At 44.6% G+C, this 24,470-nt stretch overlaps 1 protein-coding gene across 5 annotated transcripts in view; it reads left to right on the forward strand.

The window, feature by feature from the left end:
- TUSC3 (tumor suppressor candidate 3) overlaps window positions 1–24,470 on the forward strand; it is a 324,556-nt gene that overhangs the window by 213,811 nt on the left and 86,275 nt on the right. The window lies entirely within an intron of this gene.

Below are 24,470 nucleotides of genomic sequence, written 5' to 3' on the forward strand. Positions count from 1 at the left end.
TTGGTAAGAGGAGGATCAGGGAAAGTGTGGGTCCCTTACTGAATGGGGGAGGCAACCTGGTGACAGAGGATGCAGAAAAGACTTCACAGGCAAGTTCAGTTCCCGGACTACTGCACCAAACAGCACTTTGGGGAGGAGGTGAGCAGCCAGCAGTAGTGAAAGTACAGGTTATAGACTAGTTAGGAAAGTTAGACATATACATGTTCATGGGGCCAGATGGGATGCACCTGAAGGTGGGGAGAAATTTGGCTGATAAGATTTCAGAGCCAATGGCCATCATCTTTGAAAACTCGTAGCGATCAGGAGAGGTACTGGATGATTGGAAATGGGCAAACATAGTGCCCATATTTAAGAAAGGAGGATCCAGGGAACTACAGACCAGTCAGCCTCATCTTAATCCCTGGAAAAACTGTGGAACAGATCCTCAAGGAATTCATTTCTAAGCACTTGGAGGAGAAGGTGATTAGGAACAGTCAGCTTGGATTCACCAAGGACAAGTCATGTCTGACCAACCTGATTGTCTTCTATGACACAGTGGCTGGCTCTGTGGATGTGAGACCAAAGAATATGATGCATCTTGATTAAGCTAGGCTTTTCATACAATCTCCTACAACATTCTCATAGGCAAGATAAGGAAGTATGGGCTGGATGAATGCACTGTAAGGTGGATAGAAAACTGGCGGGAACATCAGGCTCAGAGCATAGTAATCAATGGCTAAATGTCTAGTTGGCAGCCAGTATCAAGTGGAGTGCCCCAGGGGTCGGTCCTGGGGCCAGTTTTGTTCAGTGTCTTCATCAGTGACTTGGAAGATGGCATGGAACGCACCCTCAGCAAGTTTGCAGATGACATCAAGCTGGGGGGAGTAATAGATATGCTGGAGGGTAGGGCTAGGATTCAGAGTGACTTGGACAAATTGGATGATTGAGCCAAAAGAAATCTCATGAAGTTGAACAAGGACGAGTTCAAATTCCTGCACTTAGGACGGAATAATCCCATGCACCAGTACAGGCCGAGTGGCTGGGCAGCAGCTTTGCAGAAAGGGACTTGGGTGTTACAGTGGACAATAAGCTGAATATGAGTTAATAGTGTGTCCTTGTTGCCAAGAAGGCTAATGGCATACTGGGCTGCACTGGTAGGTGTGTTGCCAGCAGGTCAAGGGAAGTGATTATTCCCCTTTCTTCAGCACTGGTGAAGCCACATCTAGGGTACTGTGTTCAGTTTTGGGTCCCCCGCTACAGAAAGAATGTGAACTTATTGGAGAGAGTCCAGTGCAGGACAACAAAGATGATGAGGGGCCTGGGGCACGTGACTTCTGAAGAGAAGCTGAGGGAACTGGGCTTATTTAGTCTAGAGAAGAGGAGATGGAGAGGGAATTTAATATCAGCCTTCAACTACCTGAAAGGGGTTCAAAAGACACTGGTCTAAGTGGTGGCAGATGATTGATAGGACAAGGAGCAACAATCTCCAGTTGTGGCAAGGGAACTTTTGTTTAGATATTAGGAAAAAAATTCTCACTAGGAGGTTACTAAAACACGGGAAAGGTTATTCAGAAAGGTGGTGGAATCTCCATCCATCCTTGGAGGTTTTCAAGACCCATCTATTCAAAGCTTTGGCTGTGATGATCTTGTTGGGAATGGTCCTGTTTTGAGCAGGATTTGCACTAGATATCCTGAGGTCACTTCTAACCCTAATTTTCTATGATTCTATGAAATCTCATGCTGTTATATTCAGGTAACAGTGCAGGCAACTATTATGGCATCTGAAATATGTGATCATGTTTAAATTTTCATGTGGGCTATTCCTGAAGCTAATTGAACTGCCTTCAGGACTAAAATATAATCACACAGGCCTTGTTTCCAATTACTGTGTTTCTATTTTATTTCCATGTTTTAACAGAAAGAAAGGAAAGCACACAATCTACATTTAATGTGTGTTACTGAACCATGACAACTATTACTCCAGAGAGCATAAACTTATTCAGTGTTTAGAGAAATTAAAATATAAATATATTCTATCATGACTATTTTTGATTATCCTAGCAAGGGAATGCATATGCTTGCCATCTCTAGTCCAATAATACTTAATATTGAATACATTTTCCAATAGCAGATGTATACAGAAATTTTAACATTATTTTAGAGAAATTTACATGCACTGGATACTGACATCAATCAATAAGGGATTTGCTAACAGGAACCTTTGACTCCCATTGCTCTGGTGAAACTGGGTGCATGAATAGTAAAATCTTGAAACAGGAAAGGGACCTGCCCCCAAAATGTTCAGCAGCTTTCATAACTGCTTTCTACAATCATTTTTCTTGATCTCTGGCACATTAAGCTATGATGTGAACAAGAATACAATCAATGATTTATTTTCTAACATTAAAAACACCTGTCTAAAACCCTAGGCCTTTAATAGTCTTCTTAAACTATGTAAATATTCAGTGTTTTCACTGTCAAAAAAATTACTTCTCAATCCACTTCATATTTCGGCAGTGTGACGAAGCCATCAGAAAAGCCAATGGCACTTTTTCGTGCATCAGCAGATGCATGACGAATAGATCCAAGGAGGTGATACTTCCCCTCTATCGGGTGCTGGTCAGACCGCAGTTGGAATACTGCGTGCAATTCTGGGCACCGCACTTCAAGAGGGATGCGGATAACCTGGAGAGGGTCCAGAGAAGGGCCACTCGTATGGTTAAGGGTTTGCAGACCAAGACCTATGAGGAGAGACTAGAGAACCTGGACCGTTTCAGCCTCCGCAAGAGAAGGTTGAGAGGCGACCTTGTGGCTGCCTATAAGTTCATCATGGGGGCACAGAAGGGAATTGGTGAGGCTTTATTCACCAAGGCGCCCCCAGGGGTTACAAGAAATAATGGCCACAAGCTAGCAGAGAGCAGATTTAGACTGGACATTAGGAAGAACTTCTTCACAGTTCGAGTGGCCAAGGTCTGGAACGGGCTCCCAAGGGAGGTGGTGCTCTCCCCTACCCTGGGGGTCTTCAAGAGGAGGTTAGATAAGCATTTAGCTGGGGTCATCTAGACCCAGCACTCTTTCCTGCCTATGCAGGGGGTTGGACTCGATGATCTATTGAGGTCCCTTCCGACCCTAACATCTATGAATCTATGAATATTTGGATATACCTACATTTGGAGACACTTCAAAAGGATAACATTCCAAAAGGGCAGTAGCTATCATGTTGCAGTTGTTATGTACAGAGAAGACGGGACAGGAACTTAGGAGCAATACAGGCCAGGTTTCAGATAAGAATAGAGTTGAAACATTTATGCTACATCTGTGTCAATCCCAGCTTCTCCACACCTAATAATTACAACAGTTGGTGCCATTCTGAAAAAAGCTCCAAAGGTATGTATCCATACCCTTAATCAACCATTAGTATCTACAAGAAAAGTTCTTTGAGATCAACTTTCCCTTCTTTTTTGCAGATAGGAAGCAAAAATGTGGAACTGAGGCCACTTCACTTAGCTAATCAAGTTGTAAGCTTAAAACCTTTACCTTGAGAATTCTACCTACACTAAAATCATAAAAACAGTAACGAAGGAGCTGGTTAGGAATTGTTCAACCTAACACCCTTTCTGTTGCAAATCTACTTCATCAAGTCCTGAACTTCTTTTTTCTCATAGATATTCAGCTTCTGGTATGCTCCTGGTACCCATATCTAAAGTCTTTTAGTCATTAGTGTGCTTGGGTGTTTGCACATGCCACAGGGATTTAATTCAGTTTAGTTCTCCCTAAACTGAAAAGGTGGGTTTTTAAAACCCACCATTTCCACCGTTTCAATTTAAGAAGAATTAAACTGAACTAAACTCCTGTGGCATGTACACAAGGGTGGGGGCCTGATCCTTACCTGCTTCTCCGGGGGTGGGGGAGGGGGGGAAGTCTGCTGGCAGTCCAAGTGGTCTTTGAGCTGCAGGGGGTGGGGGGGAGGGCTGGTGCTTCCCTCCAAGGCGGTGGCACCCCCTAGGCGGCACCGGCACCCTGCCTGGGCAGTCCCGGAAGCCACCTCCACAGAGGGAAGCACTGGCCCCCAAACAGCTGCAGAGGAGAGCACCAGGTACCTGCACAGCTCAGGCAGGCTCTGGGAGAGGAAATAAAATGATCAAGCTCCTCGCAGATATTTTTTCTCCTTCAGTTGAGCCTGCCTGCCTGCATGGGTGTGCTGGCAATGGGAGAAGGCAGCAGGGATGGTGCACAGGGTGTGGGAAGCCTGCCAAGCCCCGAGCTTGTTGGTTTCCAGAGCCCTGTGCACTGTTGCACTTTGTTAGGTAGCAAACTAGGGCTGCTTTTGCACACCACAGGAGTTTACTTCAGTTTAATTCTCCCTAAATTGAAGTGGTAGGTTTTTAAAAACACCTTTTCAAATTTAACTGAAGTAAACCCATGGCATGTACACAAGGGTCGGATTCGATCCCTACCTGCCTCTTTGGCAGTGGCGGAGGGGAGGGCAAGCTGCCGATGGGCTGAATGATTCCTGAGCTGAAGGAGGGGTCAGTGCCTCCCTCCTCAGTGGCAGCGATGTCCCCCCAGGTGGCACCCACCCACAAGCACCAAAAAAAAAGATCAGGTTTGCTGCTTTTGTTTTTCTTCAGTGGAGCCTGCCTGCCTGGGCTTCCTGCACGGGCTTTCTGCACAGCCTCTGAGCTGCATGGGGCCCAGTGCTTCCCTCTGCAGCTGTAAGGTAGAAAAAGCAAGAAAAGCAGTTCCTCTCCTGAAGATAGCATTGTTGTTGCCAGTTTTACTTTATTTGCAAGCAGCATTCTTCCCATCATTATTTCTGAAAAAAAAAGATTCCTTTCCTTTATTTGACAGAGGCCACATTTTTAGAGGCTGCACCATTGGGAGTGGCAAGAAATATCACTTACACAGGCAGCGCAATAATTGTGTTCAGTAGAATAACCAAAAGATGGTGGGGGATGACTGGGACATCAGGCTTAGGTAGTGACTCAGTGGGGAGCACAAAATAGCAGCTGCTGTGCTGCCAGCTTGGCCTGCCCATTGTTGGTCCGGCTGCAGTTGCTACCCTGTGCGTGATTGCCCACTAGGGTGCAGAACTGCTCAGTTAGATGTCTGACTGTAGTATAATGCGTTTGCTCAAATTATGTTATGTAGTTTCAGACTTTAACAAAGTCACAAATAATAATAATCTTTCAGTGTGTATGGTCAGTGGCATGTAGTAAAATTCCATGTAAATATCTAGGTGTCAAACCTACAAATACATATTCAGTTTTATTAAATTCCACTGAACAATTCTAGTGCTGCATAACACTGAAGATGAGTCCCAGTTCTGCAGATTTAGGGCCCAATTCCTCAGTTTTTTACCCTTGGTATAGTAGTTTGCATCTCAAAAAATGACTGTAAACTACTATTATTCCAATATGACATGATGTAAGCTTTAGCCTGTTACACCCATTTTGCATAGATTTACTTGTACAGATTACTTGCAAGTGCAAAGTAGTGGAGAATCAGTGTCTTACAAGCCAAATATTAGATTTTCCACTGTTTTCTTAAGGTACAAAATTCATATGTCATTAACTGATTAACTGATCAGTTAATTGATTTTCCAAGTCAAGGCAAAGAAGTTAGATCTAGTCCACTTGAGCTTCAGTGCAGAAGTTGATAGTATTCTCCATAACAGATTAATTTGGAGAAAGTGAGGATTTGGGTAAGTATTATAAAATGGATAAGGAACTAACTCAATGGGAGACAGCAGTAGGTTGTACTGAAAGGGTCACTAATGAGTTGCAGAAGTTTTCTGGAGGAATTCCTTAAGTTTTATGACCTTGGGACAGAAAGTTGAAGAGTGATGCCGGAATATGCACATGATAGCAAGTTAACAGGCATTATAAATCCGGGAAAGGACTGGAACATCAAAAAGGCACTGGATGACCTCAAAAATTGGTGTTAAAGTACAAGGTCATGTATTCAGGGCTTAACAACAAGAATCTTTGTTCTTAGCTATTAGTTGATCACAGGTTGCTTAGAAAGATACCAAAGTTATCCAACCTTTACAGTAAGGCACTGAAAATACATTTTCAGGAATATCATATATGAGTCTGGCCATCTAAAAATGAATTCAAACAAGATTAGTTGTAGAATGGCTATTAGAGTGATCTAAGGAAAAGAGAGCATATTCTTTTTAAAAGGTTGCCTGATTTAACTAAGTGAAAAGGTGGCTGAGAGAGAATATATCAATGGAAATAACAGAGAAGGAAGAGACATTTAAAACTAAGGGACAATGTGTCACATCAAGATATGGGTGGCCAGGTCTAAGGGTACTTGGGGATCACGGCTTAAGCAAAGGACAGTCAGTTTCATTATACCTGGGGGAACATAAGATCCTACCTCAGATAAACATGACCCCATCTTGGCTTGGTGTGGTCATTGCACAAAGAGGTTCTGCTCTTGGTGTACTTTCTCCAGGGTGGTGGCAAAGAGCAGGGTCAGCAGGTCCACTGTTCCTGTGCAGTTGCGGCCAGGGTTCAGGCGGCTTGTGGTGCTCGTGGCCCCATCTTACCAAGTGCCTGAATGCACTACCTTTAGCAGGACAGTGGTGCCCTCCCTGTATCAGGCATGCAGGCAGCACTTGAGGGAGAAGCTGCACAAGGCAAGACCACAGGCAGCTTAGTACTTCACCTAGGACATCTGGAGCAGCCAGGGTGGAGATCACAACTACCTCTCCCTCACAGGGCACTGGTGCGATCAGTCAGGCCATTGGTGGGCTCTTCTTCAAGCCAAGGTGGTGGAGGAATCCTACACAGCAATTGAGATCATGGGGGCCATGAAATGCATGGTGCAGGGGTGGCTCATTGGGCAGGCTGAGCTCACCCGCGGGTTCATGGTCACCGACAATGAGGTGAATATGGTCAAGGACGTCCATGATGCCAACTTTGTTGGCATTTGCTGTGTGGCACACAAGCTGCACCTCATAGTCAGGGATGCCTTGGAGGGGGACAGGGCTGCCTGTGATGGTGCTGTCACTGCTACCCAGCTGATTTCAAAATGCAGGAAGGTAGTGTGCTACTTCCACCGCATCATCAAAGGGGCAAGATGCTGTGAGAGAAACAGGCAGATCTGAGCATCCCACAGCACAAAATCATACAGGATGTGGAAACTTGGTGGAACTCCACATACCTGATCCTGGAACATGGAAGAGGGGGATCCATTTCCATGGAAGAGGGGGATCCATTTCCCCGTACCAACACTCCCAGCACCAGCCAGTCTCCTCCACGCCAGCTGCTGCCAATGTGGGCCAAGGGCATGGCTTCAATGTTGGGGTCCAGATGCACCAGACCCCAGCCTCAGGCAGGAAGTTCCAAGGCTTTGGTGGCTACCTATCTTGCTGAGGATGTGGAGTGCTGGACTGTGACCACTTGGTCTATTGGGCAACCTACAGCCAGATGTGACAGGATCTGGCTCCCGTTACCCAGGAACACCTGTCCTGTCCACCGAACAGTGTTCCAAGTGAGAGGGTGTTCAGCATTTCTGGGGATGTTGTGACACCCCACTGCACCTCCTTGGACGTTGGTTTGGTGGAGCAGCTGGTGCTCCTTAAGGTGAACCTCCTGCTGCTGGGGTTCCCCAAGCCCCACCTTCAGACAGACTGAGTGCCACCTACCTCACTCTGTCCGCACCTATTTCTGTTTTGTTTTTGTTTTTTTTAAACCAGTTAATGCCCCACTGTCTGAGCTGGAGGCAGCACTCACTGAATCACCAGCCAGCAGGGGAAGAACATGTCTCTGCTGAGCTCCCATGCCAGGATGATCTTGGAGGTATGGGCTGGGGCTATGGGAAAGGAGGAGTTCCTAGGTCCTGGGCAAGACCACTAAAACTGCACCCTGCCAGGGTTGGAAGGCCTGGTGGTACTGTCGGCAGTGCGGCAGGCACAGGAAATGCCAGGACTGAGGATCTCCCTGGTGAAAGGTGGGTAGGAGGCACCTCATAACCTCCAGTCACCACAACCATGCACAGTCCTGGCTGTGGAAAGCCCAGACCCCTAAGGTCTTTGAGAGGCCTGAGGCTTGTTGGTTGCAGTGGAATTGTGAGGCTCCAAGTGAGCTCAGTTTAGCTGCCTGGGATGCTATCTGCGAGGCATGGGCTTTCGGGTTTAAAACCATTCGTCAGGCTGAGGACACATTTAGTTGATGTGTGTGTGCTGTTCCTGGTTGGAAGGAATAGTAAAGAAGCCAGAGGCTGGCATGAATTCAGGCAAGAGAGCCAGTCAGTTGAAATGGAAATGGAGGCACCAGGGGGTGAGAGACAGGCTGGGGTAGGGGAAAGGGGGATGTAGTAGGTAAAAGTGGAGAGTTACCTGGGGAGTCAGGCATCAGACAGGATGTAGCGTGTCATAAATCCAATGTCTATATTGAGTCCATGGGTTTCTGTATCTAGGAGATAGATGAAGTGAAGTTTATAGGCCCATCTGTGAAAAGAAACTATATGGCACACTGTTGGCCCATGCTGTCCTTCATGCCCTTGGTATGGGGCACAAGAGGCCTTTGTACATGCCTCAAAATTGGCCTTTAAAGAGGCTTAAATTCCCTTTGGCACTGCCTTAATAGCACTGCTGTTCGCACACTCAGCAGTGTATTCTGCTTTAATGGCATTGCTGTTTGCACACTCAGTGGCATATTTTGCTTTAATGGCGTTGCTGTTTGCACACTTGGTGGCATATTCCGCTTTAAATGACTTTGAAATATAGCAAGATAAAACACCTTAGAGGTGTTTTAGGACCGTTGTACACACCACAAAATTGGCCTTTAAAGCAGCTTAAATCTCCTTTTGCACCGCTTTAATGGCACAGCTGTTTACACTGTCGGCAATGTATTGTGTATTAATAGCGCTGCTGTTTACACAGTCGGCAGCATATTCTGTGTTAAATGACTTAGGGACGTAGCAAAATGAAACATGTCTGATTATTATTTGTGACTTTGCTAAAGTCTGAAACTACATAACATAATTTGAACAAACGCATTATACTACAGTCAGACATCTAACTGAGCGGTTCTGCACCCTAGTGGGCAATCACACACAGGGTAGCAACTGCAGCCGGACTAACAATGGGCAGGCCAAGCCGGCAGCACAGCAGCTGTTCTTTCGTGCTCCCCACCAAGTCACTACTTGAGCCTGATGTCCCAGTCATCCCCCACCATCTTTTGGTTATTCTACTGAACACAATTATTGCGCTGCCTGTGTAAGTGATATTTCTTGCCACTCCCAATGGTGCAACCCTCTAAAAATGTGGCCTCTGTCAAATAAAGGAAAGGAATCTTTTTTTTCAGAAATAATGATGGGAAGAATGCTGCTTGCAAATAAAGTAAAACTGGCAACAACAATGCTATCTTCAGGAAGGGAACTGCTTTTCTCGCTTTTTCCAGTAATAAAAGTATGTAGTTCTATTTACTGAGGTCATGTCTGCATGATTATTCCCAGGACTGGCCTTGACTGTGCTACCCCATGAATAAATAGATGACAAGGCCACATAACAATATTAAGTTAAAAATAAATAGGTTAAATTTTGTTATATATTGTGCATGCAGATGTAGAGAGAGCCCAATGTGTATGTGGCACAGGAGGATGCATATCAGTGGAATTCGAGGAGTGGGATTGCAGTTAATAACAATGTCTTTTTAAAATTAAATAGTTCTTCAAGCATAGAATATTATTTAAAAAATATATAATGCTGCTATAAACACTTAGGTTATGAAATATCAGTCATAATCAGAGAATATCAGCAATAAAAATAAAAATGTGACAACATACTTCAGATCTTATTCTGTGAATTGGTGTTAAGGTGGTTTGAACTGCTACTATGTATATAGAGAGAAAAAAACATTCACAGTAATCTACTCATAAGTAAAAGTTAACACTTTTTTTTTCATAAGGTAACGTCATTTATTGTTCACACACTTGCAAAAAATAAATTTTAATTGTTTTAATAGAATAGGGAAAATTAAAAGTATATCAGTAAAATTGACCCCTTGTGATCTAAGTGTTTTACATGAACAGCAGGATTTATTTTTTTCTATAGTCCTCTGATAACAGGACAGTGTTATGAAACAATGATGATAATGTTCTCTCTTCAAAACAGAATGTTTCTGTGATTCTCCACTCTTTCTTTTGTGTACATATTATAATATTTTAAAAATTGGCCATTGTGGGATCTATATATGTTTATATTTAAAAAGTGCCACAACACTGGTTTTTAAATAGAAACTGGCCATTCTTGACCTGATAAAATTAAGTTCACTGCTATATTTAAATGCATGGTTATCTACAAAGTCTCTTCTTTCTTCTGTGTCTGCATTTTGCCTATTAGATCTAAAGATGTTCATTTATTTTTTTAATTGTAATTTAATTTGAATTATTAATGAGTAGTTCATATTGCATTAGTATACTGTAGCATCTATTTTAAACATAATGAAGTCTTATTCTTTAACTCCATAGAAGCATTTTAATAAGAAATAGGGTTATTTACCACTTATCGTGTATACTTCGGCCTTGTTCCTATGAATTTTAAATGCATGTATCACTTCATCCAGATGAAAAGTCATAACAATTGTAATGAGATTGTATGTTTATGTCATAAAATCACAGAAATGTTTCTCCAGTAATTTAGTATAGAAGTGGGACTGTAATGGGATGGATCAGAGTCCATAGCACACAGTACTTTATTTTTTAAATTGTAATATATTTGGGCTGCTTTTTTCTTGGCAAATAACAGATGTCACAACAGAAAGGTTTATAATTAGAGGAGAAAGACTACTCTCTTCTATTCAAAATAAGTCTTTTGATCCTTGTTATCAGTCATAACAATAATAGATTGAAACAGTGTTTTGTGCCTCTTTCAGACATCTTTATTCCCTTATCTATCTATAGATTAGTTTGGGCCCCTGTTTGAATTGGTAATTCCAGTTACAGCTTCATAACTAGCAATGTGGAAAATATTAGTATCACAAACCCATCCATTGGGGGGGGGGGGCGGCCTCAGTGCCCTGAGATTCTCCCCACTATACTGTCACTGGTCCTAAGGGACAAACTAACATTGCCCTGGGATAGCTCCCTACCCCAAAAAGGCTCAGCTCCATTGCCATTATACCAGATCCTGCAGTTGTTGTGAGGGCATCTCTGCCAGTCCCAGGTAGCTACCATGTTGGAGTATGAAAAAATATTATAAGTATCCCTTTCCATGAAAAATGTAAGCCTGGAGTATCACTTGCCGAGTTGTTACTCTTTCCCTAGGCAATTAGTAAGAAGACAAACAAACAAAATAATTTATCATTCAGGACAAAAAAATGCACCAGCCAAACCGATGATAGCTTTGGAGACAGAAAAGCAAAACAAGTGAATTTTCGTACCCTCTCATCTGGCTACAGCTTAGACCTCCTGAGAGGTCTACCACTATCTCCAGAATTCAGCTTTCCTGCTAATTATGCCAGAGCTGGCTGCTGGGGTTATTTATCCCCAGAGCCTCAGGTTCAGAGAGAGATTCTATCTTCGCTAATCTTTAAAAAAGCCTCCAAGGCTAGTCCTCCCCCGCTTCCCTCTCTTCCCCTCCCCTACTATCAGCCAGAACCTTCCACTATTTTCTGGTGTTCCTGGCTACCTGGCATTCCTCTGGCCGGATGGGGCATTCCTCTCAGATGCCTTTGCTCTGTAGTAGTGGTTTTCAACTTGTGGTCCACAGACCCCTGGGGATCTTCAGATGATGTCTAAGGGGTTTTGGAAGATAACTGATCAATCAAAATATATGAATACTCACACTTATAATTCAAAGGGGTCTGTACTTCCGTTCAGAATTTCTAAAGGGGTCTACACATCCATTCAAAATTTTTTTGGTAATCATAAATGAAAAATGTTGAAACCCACTGTCCTGTAGGAGCTGATTTCTCCATTACAGGCAGACAGTGCCTCAGGGCCCAACCCCTTCTGATTGTCTCGGAGTTACAATTCTTCTCATCCTAGACTCACAAGAGCAAGATTGCTTTAGCAGCTCCACCCACTCCCTTTCCTTGACTAGACAGTATCCAAAACCATGAAGATATAGACAGAGAATGTACATAAGGGATACAGTAATAACAGTAACATAAATGGATACAGCATAACATTGGCTTTCCATATGGCAGATCACATATGCCATTTTAGTACAGTAAAACATAAGAAAACCTTCATGACTTACTGCAGACCTCCAAAATGTAATCAGGTTTGTGGCAATTACAAAGGTTCTTTTCAAGCTGTTCCTAAGAACAAATGATAGTTATTAAGAATCAATTTAGTTTTTGTATTTTAACTTCATCTTAAGCTGAAAAATGTTCATATCACATTATTTTATTTTATATTCCATTTTATGCTAATTATGCTCTTTGCTGGTTTGTCACGGACCTGTGGAATACAAATTGGCCTGTGTCAAATCCTATTGTAAACTAATAAAATAAATGCAGTCATTTTATCTCATTAAAAAATGATCTATTTATTTTATACTTTAGGAGGGGCAATATCACACAGATATTTGAAGTTCTTAATCAGATCTGAGCTCCACTATATATTTGAACATATCTAATATAATTGGTTTTCAAAAGCAGTAGGTAACTGTCCACTGAGTAACAATAATTTTATTATATCTTAAGGACTATGCATTCTGACATACCACCACTAACCAAAATACAGGCAGTTTTAAATCAAGCCATTTTTGTGTCCTCAACCATCAGTGTATTTTCTCCAACTGTGAATAACTCTTGGTCCGGATATCTGTGGTGTTCTTGAAGAACTTTAAAAAGAACAAGAAAACAAAGTGAAATCTAAGATGGGGTGAAATTCTGACCTTTCTCAAGGTTTTGCCTTTGATTTCTACAGGACCAGGATTTCATCTTTGTTTTATAACAATATTTTACTTTTGAAGTGCAAATAAGTATCTCACACAGTAATGTGACAAACTGGTTTCAGTCTCTGGGTGTATGTAAATATTCAGATCTACCAGTGGAAACAGCATTTTGGTTTCCACCATCAGATCCCCTACTGCTAATGCACTCTACAAGCATTCGGTGTTTATGGCAAGAGCTGCACACACAGCCTGTACTGGTAACAAGCTATGGCCAGGGGTCTCCTGTGCATACATCCTAGCTTACTCTGTGGACTCCCTGGGCTGCTGAAGATTGCCAAGAGTAGCTGAGTACACAGGGCAACCCTGACTGGCTGGCAGCTTCAGGAGAACATTCCCAACCCCCTTCCCCACCCCAGAAACTTCTACTCACAGTAACCCCTCCCTCCCTGCTCAGAGGCCTCCAGAGAAGAGACTTGGAGCAAATCAGCTCTCTCATTAAATACAAATGCATCAATTTCTTATCTTGCATGCTGTCATGGATCTTTACCCTTCAAACAGATGTTGATGGATCCAGGAACTGTGATCCTCTTGCTGACCTGTGTGCATCTCATCAAAGATTTGAGGACATTTTGCATGCCCATCTGCAGTTAAACCGGGAGATGCTTATGTTGGCATGCACCCTTCTGCTCAGGAGCCCAATTTATCATGTACAGCCACTTACCAGACTATACAGCTGACAACTTCCATGACGTCCCCCTGATAAAGATGGCGCCGTTTATTGGAAAGTACTCAGGGAACACTTCCATACTGTCTACCAATGCTTTGGAGTCTGCAAATGCAAGCAGTGACTGGTGGGAGTAAGTGGATGATCTTGTGCACCTGGAGTGATGAGCAGTGGTTGCGGAACTTTCACATGTGCTGGGACACCTTCATGGACATTGTCACCGAGCTAGCCCCTCCACATAGTGGCAGAACATTGGCATAAGGAGACTCCAGAGGAGCATGTTGCCACTGCCATGTGGAAGCTCACCACCCCCAAGATCCTGTGCTTCATTACCAACCAGTTTTGCTTGGGCAAGTCCCTAGTCAGAGTGGCAGTCTAGGAAGTGTGCTGAATCATGCAGGATGTGCTGGCAAACTACGTCATCCACCTTGGGAACCCACACAAGGTCATCTTTAGCTTCCTCTGGATGGGCTTCCCCAACCGGAAAGGGGACATGGATGAAACCCACGTCCCTATCCTCTTTTCCCTCAAAGCTGTTTTGAGTTCATAAACTGGAAGGGATTCTTCTCTGTTATGCTGCAGAGTATTGTTGACCACTATGGCATTTTCACCCTCATCTTTGCCAGCTGGATGAGTGTTGCTCATGATGCCAGGGTCTTCTGTAACACCAGCATCCCTAAATAGGTGGAGAACAGACGATATACCCCCAGGACTGTCAGCATCAAGGTTAGCAGAGTCTTTGTTCTGCCTATCATCACTGAGGACCTGGCCTGCTCTCTTCTCCCCTGGCTGAAGCAGTCCTACATGGGAACCTGCACCACAGGAAGGAGTACTTAAAACACTGCCTCAGCAGGAGCCACGTGCCTGTCAAGTGTTCCGGCCACTGCTAGGTGCAGTGGAGGGCTCTGGGTATATCCCTTGACATGTCTTCTCTGTCTGCTTCCTCCCCATGTGTGAGGCTGGGGGGTAGGGGTTGGGAGGAGGGGAGTCTTCCACAAGGCCTGGGTGGAGAAAGCATTTAATGTGGAAAAGCACAGCACTCAGGGGCGAGTCAGGATGCACCTTTGTCTGGGTATCAGCACCCAAGGCATGCAAACTGGCAGGAGCTGGAGTCAGGGAAGCACTGGCACATTATCCCCTGGCACACTGGAGTATGAGGGAGCAGCCAGATGCACAAAAGGAAGAGGGCAGAAGAGCTTGGGGGCATGAAAGCCCTGGCTGGCTGGATGCCAGTTTCGGGCAATGTGCTTGTGCACTGAGGAACTTCTGTCCCAGTTCCCCAAATTCAGTGTTTGTGAAACTGTTGTTATCCTTGGAATATCACATGGTGGTGGAAGCCTTGGCCAGCTAGACACCAGTGTTGCACAGGGGAAGTACCCAAATGCCAAGGAATATAACGCAGGAAAGTAATTTGCCTCCACTTGCCTACTTTTTGTTAGTAAAATAGAACTATTCTTAATTAGATTAGTTGAACATTAAACTTTTAAAAAACAGCCCCTCTTTCATTATACAAAACTATAAAACAGGGGCAGGAGGCAGGGCCATCTCCCCTATGGGTCTCAGGCATGGCAAGGGGTAGATGTTAGGGCCTTGGGTCACAGACTCCAGCTTGTGTGATGTTCTTGCACAATAGTACAGTGGGCTTGCTAGGGCTGTCCTGGTACCACTTTGGGGGCCTGCAGACCTACAGGGACTGCCAGTACTGTTGGGTGGATGGTTGTACTGAGGAAGACTATGGTGTTGGGGGTGGAGATGCTTTCCCAGGAACATCAGGCACCATGGTCCCAATCATACCACTCTTCTCCAGACCCTTGGAGTGGGCAGGGCCAGTTGCCCCTTCTTCCACCAGCTGCTGCTTCCAAGTATCTCCATCTACATGTTTCCTCTCTCTTTTCTTCCTCCCACTCCGTGTACTACCATTCAAGGTGTTAGAGAGACCAAATACCTTCCCTTCCCTCTCCCCGCGCCCCTCCAACTCCTGCAATGCGAAGTGAAAGACTTCTGTTTCCCATCCGAACCCCCAAGGGGGAAAAGTGCTCAGGCTGGGAACCACCATGATGACTGGGACTGGGCGGATGCCTCTCATAGCACATAGGCAGTGGGGTCTGTAGTGTCTCCCAGAGAGCGAGCATCAGTGCTCCTTCAAGCTCTATTAAGTCACCCAAAGGCTACCCAGGACACTGTCCATGAACTCCCTCTTCTGCTGCTGGGACTTGATCAGGTCCGCCAAGGTGCAGATAGTTTCCTCAAGACACCTTAGCTGCTTACAGATGTGAAAAAAACCTCAGTGCTTTACTTTTAGCTTGGCACACCACTGCACTAAACGCAGTGCATGCCTAGAAGTGGCATGACGTTAGTTTGACCCAGCTTACCCAAAGTCTGTATAGATCATGTGCTTCAGCATGGCTTTTTGGTGCTTTTATCTAATAGCTGATTCAATCAGCTATTAGAGAGAAGCACCAAACAGCCCTGTTAGAGTGCAGTCACTACAGAGACTTGGGCAAGCTGTGTCAAACTAACGGGATGCCTCTTCAGGTAATATGCTGTTTTTATTTTATTTTTTTTCCATATCTGTCAGCAGCCCATGTGGCAATCTCCACTGCCAATACCTTGTGCCTTGGCAGACCTTGAGTAGGCATCCACCGCACTCAGTATCCATCCTCTGCAACTCCTTTCTCTCTGCATGCCAGTTTTGCAGCTCATGAAACCAAGAGTTGGCTATGCATGCTTGGCACTCGCATGCAACTACCAGCACTTCAAGCATCTTCTCCTTGTTGTGCTGTCATCTCCCTTTGATATCTTTCATCCTCCCCACTGCTGTGCTGTGGCTAGTCCTTGAGCCTCTGTCTCTGCCTTCCTGCTCTCTCCTCCCTTATGCAAGTGTTGTTCCAGAAAAGAGACAGGAAACACCACAGCTTTGTAAAATGTATCAAGCTTTTCTAATTGCATGGGGTATAACTGCAGAGGTTTTGCCCGCTCTCACCTTCTCTCAGCCAGACACTCCCATAGCAACAGAAGCTGGAAATGGTAAGTTCCCCGTCACCTGTGTCATGCTTAGAGGCCAGAAACTGTGCTGTGTTCCCCCCACCCAGCATTTCTGGAATCACTTTCCTAAGGGGATTGTGCTCTGACTAAACAGCAGGCTACACTGCCTTGCAGGAAGGCTGCCTAGCAAAGAGAAGAACTTTATAAGGACCTTATAGCGTCATTGAAAGGTAGGGCTGGAAAGTATCTCCAAAGGCCATATCAGAGCAGTCAGCATGGATTCATCAAGGGCAAATCATACCTGACTAACCTGAGTGCCTTCTATGATGGCTCTGTGGATGCAGGAAGACCAGTGGATGTGGTATACCTTGATTTTAGCAAGACTTTTGACACGGTCTCCCACAACATTCTCACAGGCAAGCTAAGGATGTAAGGTGGACAGAAGAGTGGCTGGAACATTGGACTCAGACGGTGGTAATCAGTGTCTCAACCTCTAATTGGCAGCCAGTATCGAGTGGAGTGCCCCCGGGGTCAGTCCTGGGCCTGGTTTTGTCCCATTTCTTCAACAACCTGGGAGATAGTATAGAGTGCACCCTCAGCAAGGTTGTAAATGACACCAAGCTGTGGGGAGTAGTAGATACGTTGGAGGGTATGGCTAGGATTCAGAGTGATCTAGACAAATTGGAGGATTGAGCCAAAAGGAATTGCATGAGATTCAACAAGGACAAGTGCAAATTTCTGCACTTAGGATGGAACAATCCCATGCACCAGTACAGGCTAGGGGCTGAGTTGTTGGGCAGCAGCTCTCCAGAAAAGGACCTGTGGGCTACAGTGGACATTAAGTTGAATATGAGCCAATAGTGTGCCCTTGTTTCCAAGAAGGCTCACAGTATACTGGGTTGCATTGGTAGATGTGCTGTCAGCAAATCAAAGGAAGTGATTTTTTCCCCTCTATTCAGCACTAGTGAGGCCACATCTAGAGCACTGTGTTCAGTTTTGGGCCCCCCACTACAGAAGGGATGTGGACAAACTGGAGAGAATCTAGTAGAGAGCAACAAAAATGGTGAGTAGGCTGGGGCACATGACTTGTGAAGAGAAGCTGAGGGAACTGGGCTTATTTAGTCTAGAGAAGAGAAGACTGAGAGGGGATTTAATAGCAGCCTTCAACTACCTGAAGGGGGGGTCCCAAAGAGGTTGGAGCTAGACTGTTCTCAGTGGTGACAAATGACAGAACAAGGAACAATGGTTTGAAGTTGCACTGAGGGATGTTTCGGTTAGATATTTGGAAGAATTTTCTCACTAGGAGGGTAATAAAACACTGGAACAGGTTATTCAGAGAGGTGGTGGAATCTCCATCCATCCTTGGAGGTTTTAAAGACATAGATCAGCAAAGCTTTGGCTTTGTCATGAATGCCCTGGCTGGTAGATGATCTAGTTGGGGATGGTCCTGCTTTGAGCAGGGTATTTGACTAGATGACCTCCAGAGGTCCCTTCCAACACTAATTTTCTATGATCTAATACAGCCCCCTCCCAGAGGTAGGGTCATCCGTATAAAAACCATGTTTTGTACAAATTCTTGTCTAATCTATCAGTAAAACTACACAGTCAACCTTGTCACAGCCACAAAACAACACCTTAACATGCTACAGGTAAAGCAGGAGGACAGTAGAGCCATTGTCCTGCTGTGGCAAGGATTGTTAAGAAATGCTGAGAGAGAAAACGCTCCAAGCAAAAAAAATAGAATTTCCAAAAAGCCAAGGGGGAGTTCCAAAAGAAGACCTGTGATATGAAGAACAGATGGTGGGAAGAAAAAGTGAAGGAGATTCAGCATCTCGGTGACATCCACAATAGGCACCATTTTTTCAATACCACCAAAACTATCTATGGTCCGAGCACTTGGAGACAAACTCCCTTGAGGCCCAACGAGGGGAGTGACCCGATCAAGGAATTTGCACCTCAATTCCACCCTGTGACATCTAGACAGAGATGACTTCAGAGTCCCTCCAACCCTTGACAAGGTGTGGAAAGCCATCAAACAGCTGAATGACAAGGCATTTGGAGCAGATGGAATCCCCACAGAAATCTTCAAGCTGGGGGGAGAGGAGCTTATATCATAGTTCCATGCCCTTATCTTAGGGATCTGGAGTGATGAGAAAATCCCAGATGACTTCAGGAACTGCATGGTTATGACAAACTTCAAGAAAGGAGACAGGTCCAGCTATGAATATAACAGAGGGATTGCCTTCTTGTCCACCACAGGAAAGATCATTGCAAGAGCCTTCCTAAACCATCTCCTTCCACTTGCTGAAGAGCTCCTCCTGGAATCTCAGTGTGGGTTTAGGGTATCAAGAGACAGAACTGACATGATCTTCACAGCTGCAGGAAAAATTCTGGAAACAAACCTTTCTAAAATGGTCTTCGTTGATCTCACTAAAGCTTTCGGCTCTGTCAACCAAAAAGTGCTGTGGAGGATCCTTCTGAAGTACGGATGCCACCTGAAATTCATCACCATTCTTCACCTGCTCCACAACAGTGTGCAAGTGTTGGTTCTCAGTAACAGATCTATCGCAGTTCCTCTTGGAGCTAAGCAAGGATGCATCATCACTCCAACACTCTTCTCGGTATTCCTTACCATGATACTACATCTTACCACTAACAAGCTTCCAGTAGGAGTGGAGCTAAACTACCAAATGGATGGTAAACTGTTTAATCTCAGCTGACTCCTAGCCAATCCCAAGACAAGAATGCTGACTCCAATCATCAAGCTCCAGTATGCTGATGGTAGTGTAGCCCATGCTTACTCAGAAGCAGACCTTCAGGCAGTCATCAACACCTTTGCTGAGGCATACAAGAAAATGGGACTGACACAACATTCAAAAGACTAAGTCCTCCATCAGTAAGCTCTTAATGATCAGTCTCCAGCTATGGTAATTCAAATTCATTCTAAGACTCTGGAGAATGTTGAGTATTTCCCATATCTTGGAAGCTCTCTCTCCCAGAAGGCTGATATTAACAAAGAAATCCAATATTGCCTCAAAAGTTCAAGGTGCAGCATTTGGATACCTGAGGAAATGGGTCTTCAAATACTGTGATAAACCAAGCTCAGGATTTATCAAACAGTTATGATCCCCACCTTACTATACAGAACTGGGACCAGGAGACACCTCATATCATTGGAGAAGTAACATCAATGCTGCCTGAAGAGAAACCTTCCAATCCAGTGGGAAGACATTATCATCATCTCACAAGCAAATACTATGAGCATCAGGGCAATGATCATCCAACATCAACTTTGCAAGGCTGGCCACATCATCTGGATATCTCACTCCATATTCCTAAAGCAAGTTTTATTTTGCCAGCTCAGTCAAGGTGTATGCTCAAGATCAAGGCAGAGAAAGCACTTAAAGGAGGTCCTCAAGGCCAGCTTGAAAAAATACAACATCAATTCATGGGAGACTATTGTCTAGGACTGCCCCAAATGGAGGGCGAGCCTGCTGCAAGGATTTCAGTACTTTGAAACCTTACAATGAAAACAGGAGATGGAAAAGTGGGGGCAGCAGAAACAGCATGTCATGGACTGAATCAAGAATCTGGAGCCACCCACCCCACATGGAAACAAGCTTCTGAGTTGCGGCAGTCTGTCAATCCCAGATAGGCCTCATCAGCCATATCCAGCCCCACAGATAGGACGGTCATGGAAGACAATCATTCTCGACTATGAGGGATTACCAAAGAAGAAGAAAGCAAACGGACAATAGGGCATGTGTCCTGCTGATGCAAGGATTGTTAAAAAATTCTCTGGAGATCCAAAGAGACCTATATACCCTGCTCCAGATGAGAGCAAAAATCTCCACAGCTTCTCAATCTGATCATGGGGTAGAACTCCTTCCTGACCCCAAATCTCGCAATTGGCCTGACCCTGAGCAGAGCGGCAAGATCCTCTAGCTAGGAACCTCCAGGTTTTAGTCCCAGTAGGAGCATTAGCTAACCAAAATTTTCAGCCTTAGCTTCAGCCAATACCCAGCATTTTTTAAGAACATGTTAAAAAAAAACAACGCTTCCCCCCCACCCCCCAAACATTGTAACATGCATCGCTGTTTTGGGGGGGGGGGGGTTATCCAAGCAAAACCTACTTTGCTGTAACTTCAAAACAGGCAGGAATGAGTTCCTCTCACTGTTTTGTTTCTTGGACGCGCAATCTAGCTGAGATTCATGGTTTCTGACTGAATAGGCAAAGCTCTCCAACCCTATCACTGCAAGAACAATACTTTCTTCCAGCATCACCATGACAAAAACAACCTAGTGGTATAGTGGTAGGGGACCAATCTTTACTACTGTGTGAGGGAGTCCCTTTCCCTCTTTGCTCTACTCCTACAGGAAATGGTCCCCCAAGATGTGTAAAAGTCCCAGATAGGGATTCCATACTTCGATGGTGTGGGTGAAAAACTGGGGGTTGCTCTCAACATGAGAATGATGCTAGAATGCTACTTGTGGCTGTGATTATGACATGGTCACCCCCAAGGTTGCCTCAATAATCACAGCGAGGATTTCCTCAATAATCAAACAAAGTTTTTGCTCACCCACGCCACCCCAAGCACAGCCCTGCTTGCTGCTGCCATCAGCTCCCATGCTTGCTGCCTATGCTTTCAAATGAGAGGAGATGGAGATGTCCAATCCATATCCACTTTTTTGCTCCCAAGCCATGGTGAACTTCCAAGCTAGCTACCTGCCTATATCTCCTGACAGCAGAGAGAAGTAGACATTGGGAGATGTATTGGTATATGTTCTCCTAGGGATTGGGGGAGAGGAAGGGGAAAGTCTTTCTAGGATTGGGTCAGGGCTGCATGGGGTTTTGAGAGTCCAGTTCAATGGTCGTTTCACCTGTGAGCCTCAGATTTGCCTCTCAGGCGCCGATTTTGTATTAGAATCTGGGGCTGGAGCTCTCAAGTGCTGCCTCAAGTGACCTCTCATCTAAAACTTTGATGTCACATCTACCTCTGCTGCAGCACTAGACAGCTGTGCCTGTTTCTGTCTTCAGGGACACTTCCCTTTTCAATAGTGCCCATCTTCAACAGTGCCCCTTTTAAACGATATCATTTCTGTTCCCTGAGATATGAACTTGCCAGCCCTTCCCATAACTGTACCTTTTCACACATTCCCCGCTTATCTTTCTGTCTGCCTTCTGTGCCCTGGGAAGGCTGCAGTGCAGGGAACCTTAGTGCTTGTCCCTGATATGTAACCTTAGAATGCTTAGGAAATAAAGACTTTGCTACTTATTTGCAGCCTGGGAGGGCAGGGGGTGCATGATCCTAGCTGTTCCTGTTGCTGGGAAGAGCTGCTTGATCCAGGTCTACCCAGGGACCACCTGTTAATAGGGAACACAGAACTTGTTTGGCAGTGGAGGGGGCGGGGGTGTTGGTGGAACTATGGATGGAGTTTGGAAGGAGAAGTGATTGTGTTTTTCACTGCATTAGAGATGGGTGGGGGCTGTAATTTCAGCATTTGCAGGAAGGAGCATTGTTATGCTCTTCTTAGCAACAGAGGATAGCCTTGAGGGTTAAACAGGTTGTTGTGCCCAAGTATGAGTTGCTTTCTCCCTTGGTGACTTATGAGATGTGAAATGCCCAAGGGCCCTGAATAGGTGCCTTTGGTCCATCTCAGAGAAAAGATGAGGGGTGGGAAGGGTGACCTTACAGTTATTCACAGAATTTACAACCATTGGCACCCTGAGCCCTGTGCATAGGCCACCCAGGGTGGAGGATTAACAGCAATCCCCACCCCTGCCCATAATTTTGTAGATGCCCACAAGTGGCCCCTCCTGCCTAGGCATGGTCCCTTTCCTGGGAAGTGAGGTTGGAGGTTTCATCTGTACAGACAACCCTTGCTTAACACTGCTTCACTTATTGCTATTTTGCTATAATGCTCATTTTAAATTAACACCTGATTGCACTTAGTGCTCGGCGAGTTTCATTATAATGCTTGTGATCACCATCTTGGGTCATTAAAAACGCTTGTGGTCGCCATCAAAAACTTTGGGTCATCAAAAACTTTTGGTTTCGCTTAACACTCATTTCACTTAAATGCTCTGTTTTTCAGGAACCAATTAAGAGTGCTAAGTGGGGGTTGCCTGTATCTGGCTCCCCATCACTTCCATGTGCAGCATAGAACCTTGCATATACATGTGCGGGGCTTGCTCTGGGAGCATCGCCCTCTGTGCTACGACTGGTAGGAGGGGTGGGTAGCTCTGAGTCTTGAGGTTCTAGGTCTTTGGGTTTGTATCTGGGTCCTGGGACTTGGGTTCTGGCTCTGGCTCTCAAGATTACAGAGGTTTGGGTCCTGTTAAGGGGACACATGCTTCCCCCCACCCCCTGGCTGGTGCGTTCCTGGTATGCAACATGGGGCTGTGGAGAGAGGCCAGATTTTCCCAGTCCCAAAACCGACAATGGACAGGGGTTGCTCTACACTTGTCTAGAGCAGTGGAGTGCAGCCCCTTTCAGTCTCTCCCTGGAGGGGAGTGGGAGTCCAGAGCAATGCATGCTGAAATGTCCGAGGGCATCACAGTATCTCCAATTGATAGGATAAATGTACAATTCTTCTCTGGTGGAAGCTGTCATGGAGGTAATCTCTACCTCATTATTCATGGTAGAGATTTCTATCATGCATTTAGACTGGGGGAAGCACTGTGAACACTTTTCCACCTAGCATTTCTACTAGAGGAACTGCAGTTCTACCAGTGGAAATGTAACACTTGTACATACCTCTTGTGGCAGATTTTGCTTGATGCATCATTGTTACATGGTAGTTTCATACCATACTAAATGATTTCAACAAAAATTGTGAAAAACACTAAATTATTGGCTAATTTCATATATGTCCATGTATAGTTAGTATATCTTACTTATTTTTATGAGGGACATTTTATTAACATGTAGCTGTATATAAATAAAGAACAAAAAGAGACTGATCAAACTCTAGAAAAATGTTACTCAAATATGAACAAGCAAAAATGGATGGGAAACTTCAGAGGAAAATATTCTAAGTTTCAATTTGATTTCATAGTGGTTGCATTATTTAGGGCAGGGGTCAGCAGCTTTTGGCCCATGAGCCAGATGTGGCCCATGCAGAGATTTGAGCTGGGCCTACCAAGGTTTGATCTGGCCAGCAGCAGCTTTCAGCAGCATGCAGAATCAATGGTGTAGACAATCAACAGCTGCATGCAGTGGCAAGACAGTAACTGGCAAAGGAAGCAGCAATGGCTGGGTTGAAAGTGGCGGCCCATCTTGTAGCCAGACTTTGGCCCACCATTGGTAAAAGGTTGCTGACATCTTACTTAGGGGATAAGAAACTGCACTTAATACATCCAATAAAAGGGAAATTACGTTCATTGCATTGAAACAAAGGTTAACATTGGGCAATGGGACCCAATGGGAGAACAGCTGTGGATCAACATTAAAGGTGATTGCCCTCTTATCATCTTCATACTAATAGGTGCTTTTCAGAGGAGTACAGATGGTTTCCTCATGATTGGAATCACATAGATATTCTAAAGTTCACTGTGATAGAAAGGCATATAAGTGGCAACATCTCCCAGGTTTTGCAAATTCTGTCCAAAATTTGGTCAATCTAGGTCCCTCTGGCATGCTTTAACACTGAACTTTTAATAAAGCCATACTTCAGTACATCCTTAATCCCATCATCTCCCCACGCAACAAAGCAGTGGCTAAAAACAGTGTTAGGCAGTATCTCAAAACTATTACTTCTAAGAAGAACTTGAAATCTCTTTCAGTTTGTGAAGTGTAGAAAAAATATGACATAAATACAAATCAGATTTTAACTATGTGCGATTTACAATATCTGCATGGTCATTCTAGCATATTATATTTATTTGCATATTAACTCCGCTTTAAGTATTTTTAGCTTTTC

This window comes from Alligator mississippiensis, chromosome 2, assembly GCF_030867095.1.
Source record: "Alligator mississippiensis isolate rAllMis1 chromosome 2, rAllMis1, whole genome shotgun sequence".
In the NCBI taxonomy this organism is placed as follows: domain Eukaryota; kingdom Metazoa; phylum Chordata; order Crocodylia; family Alligatoridae; genus Alligator; species Alligator mississippiensis.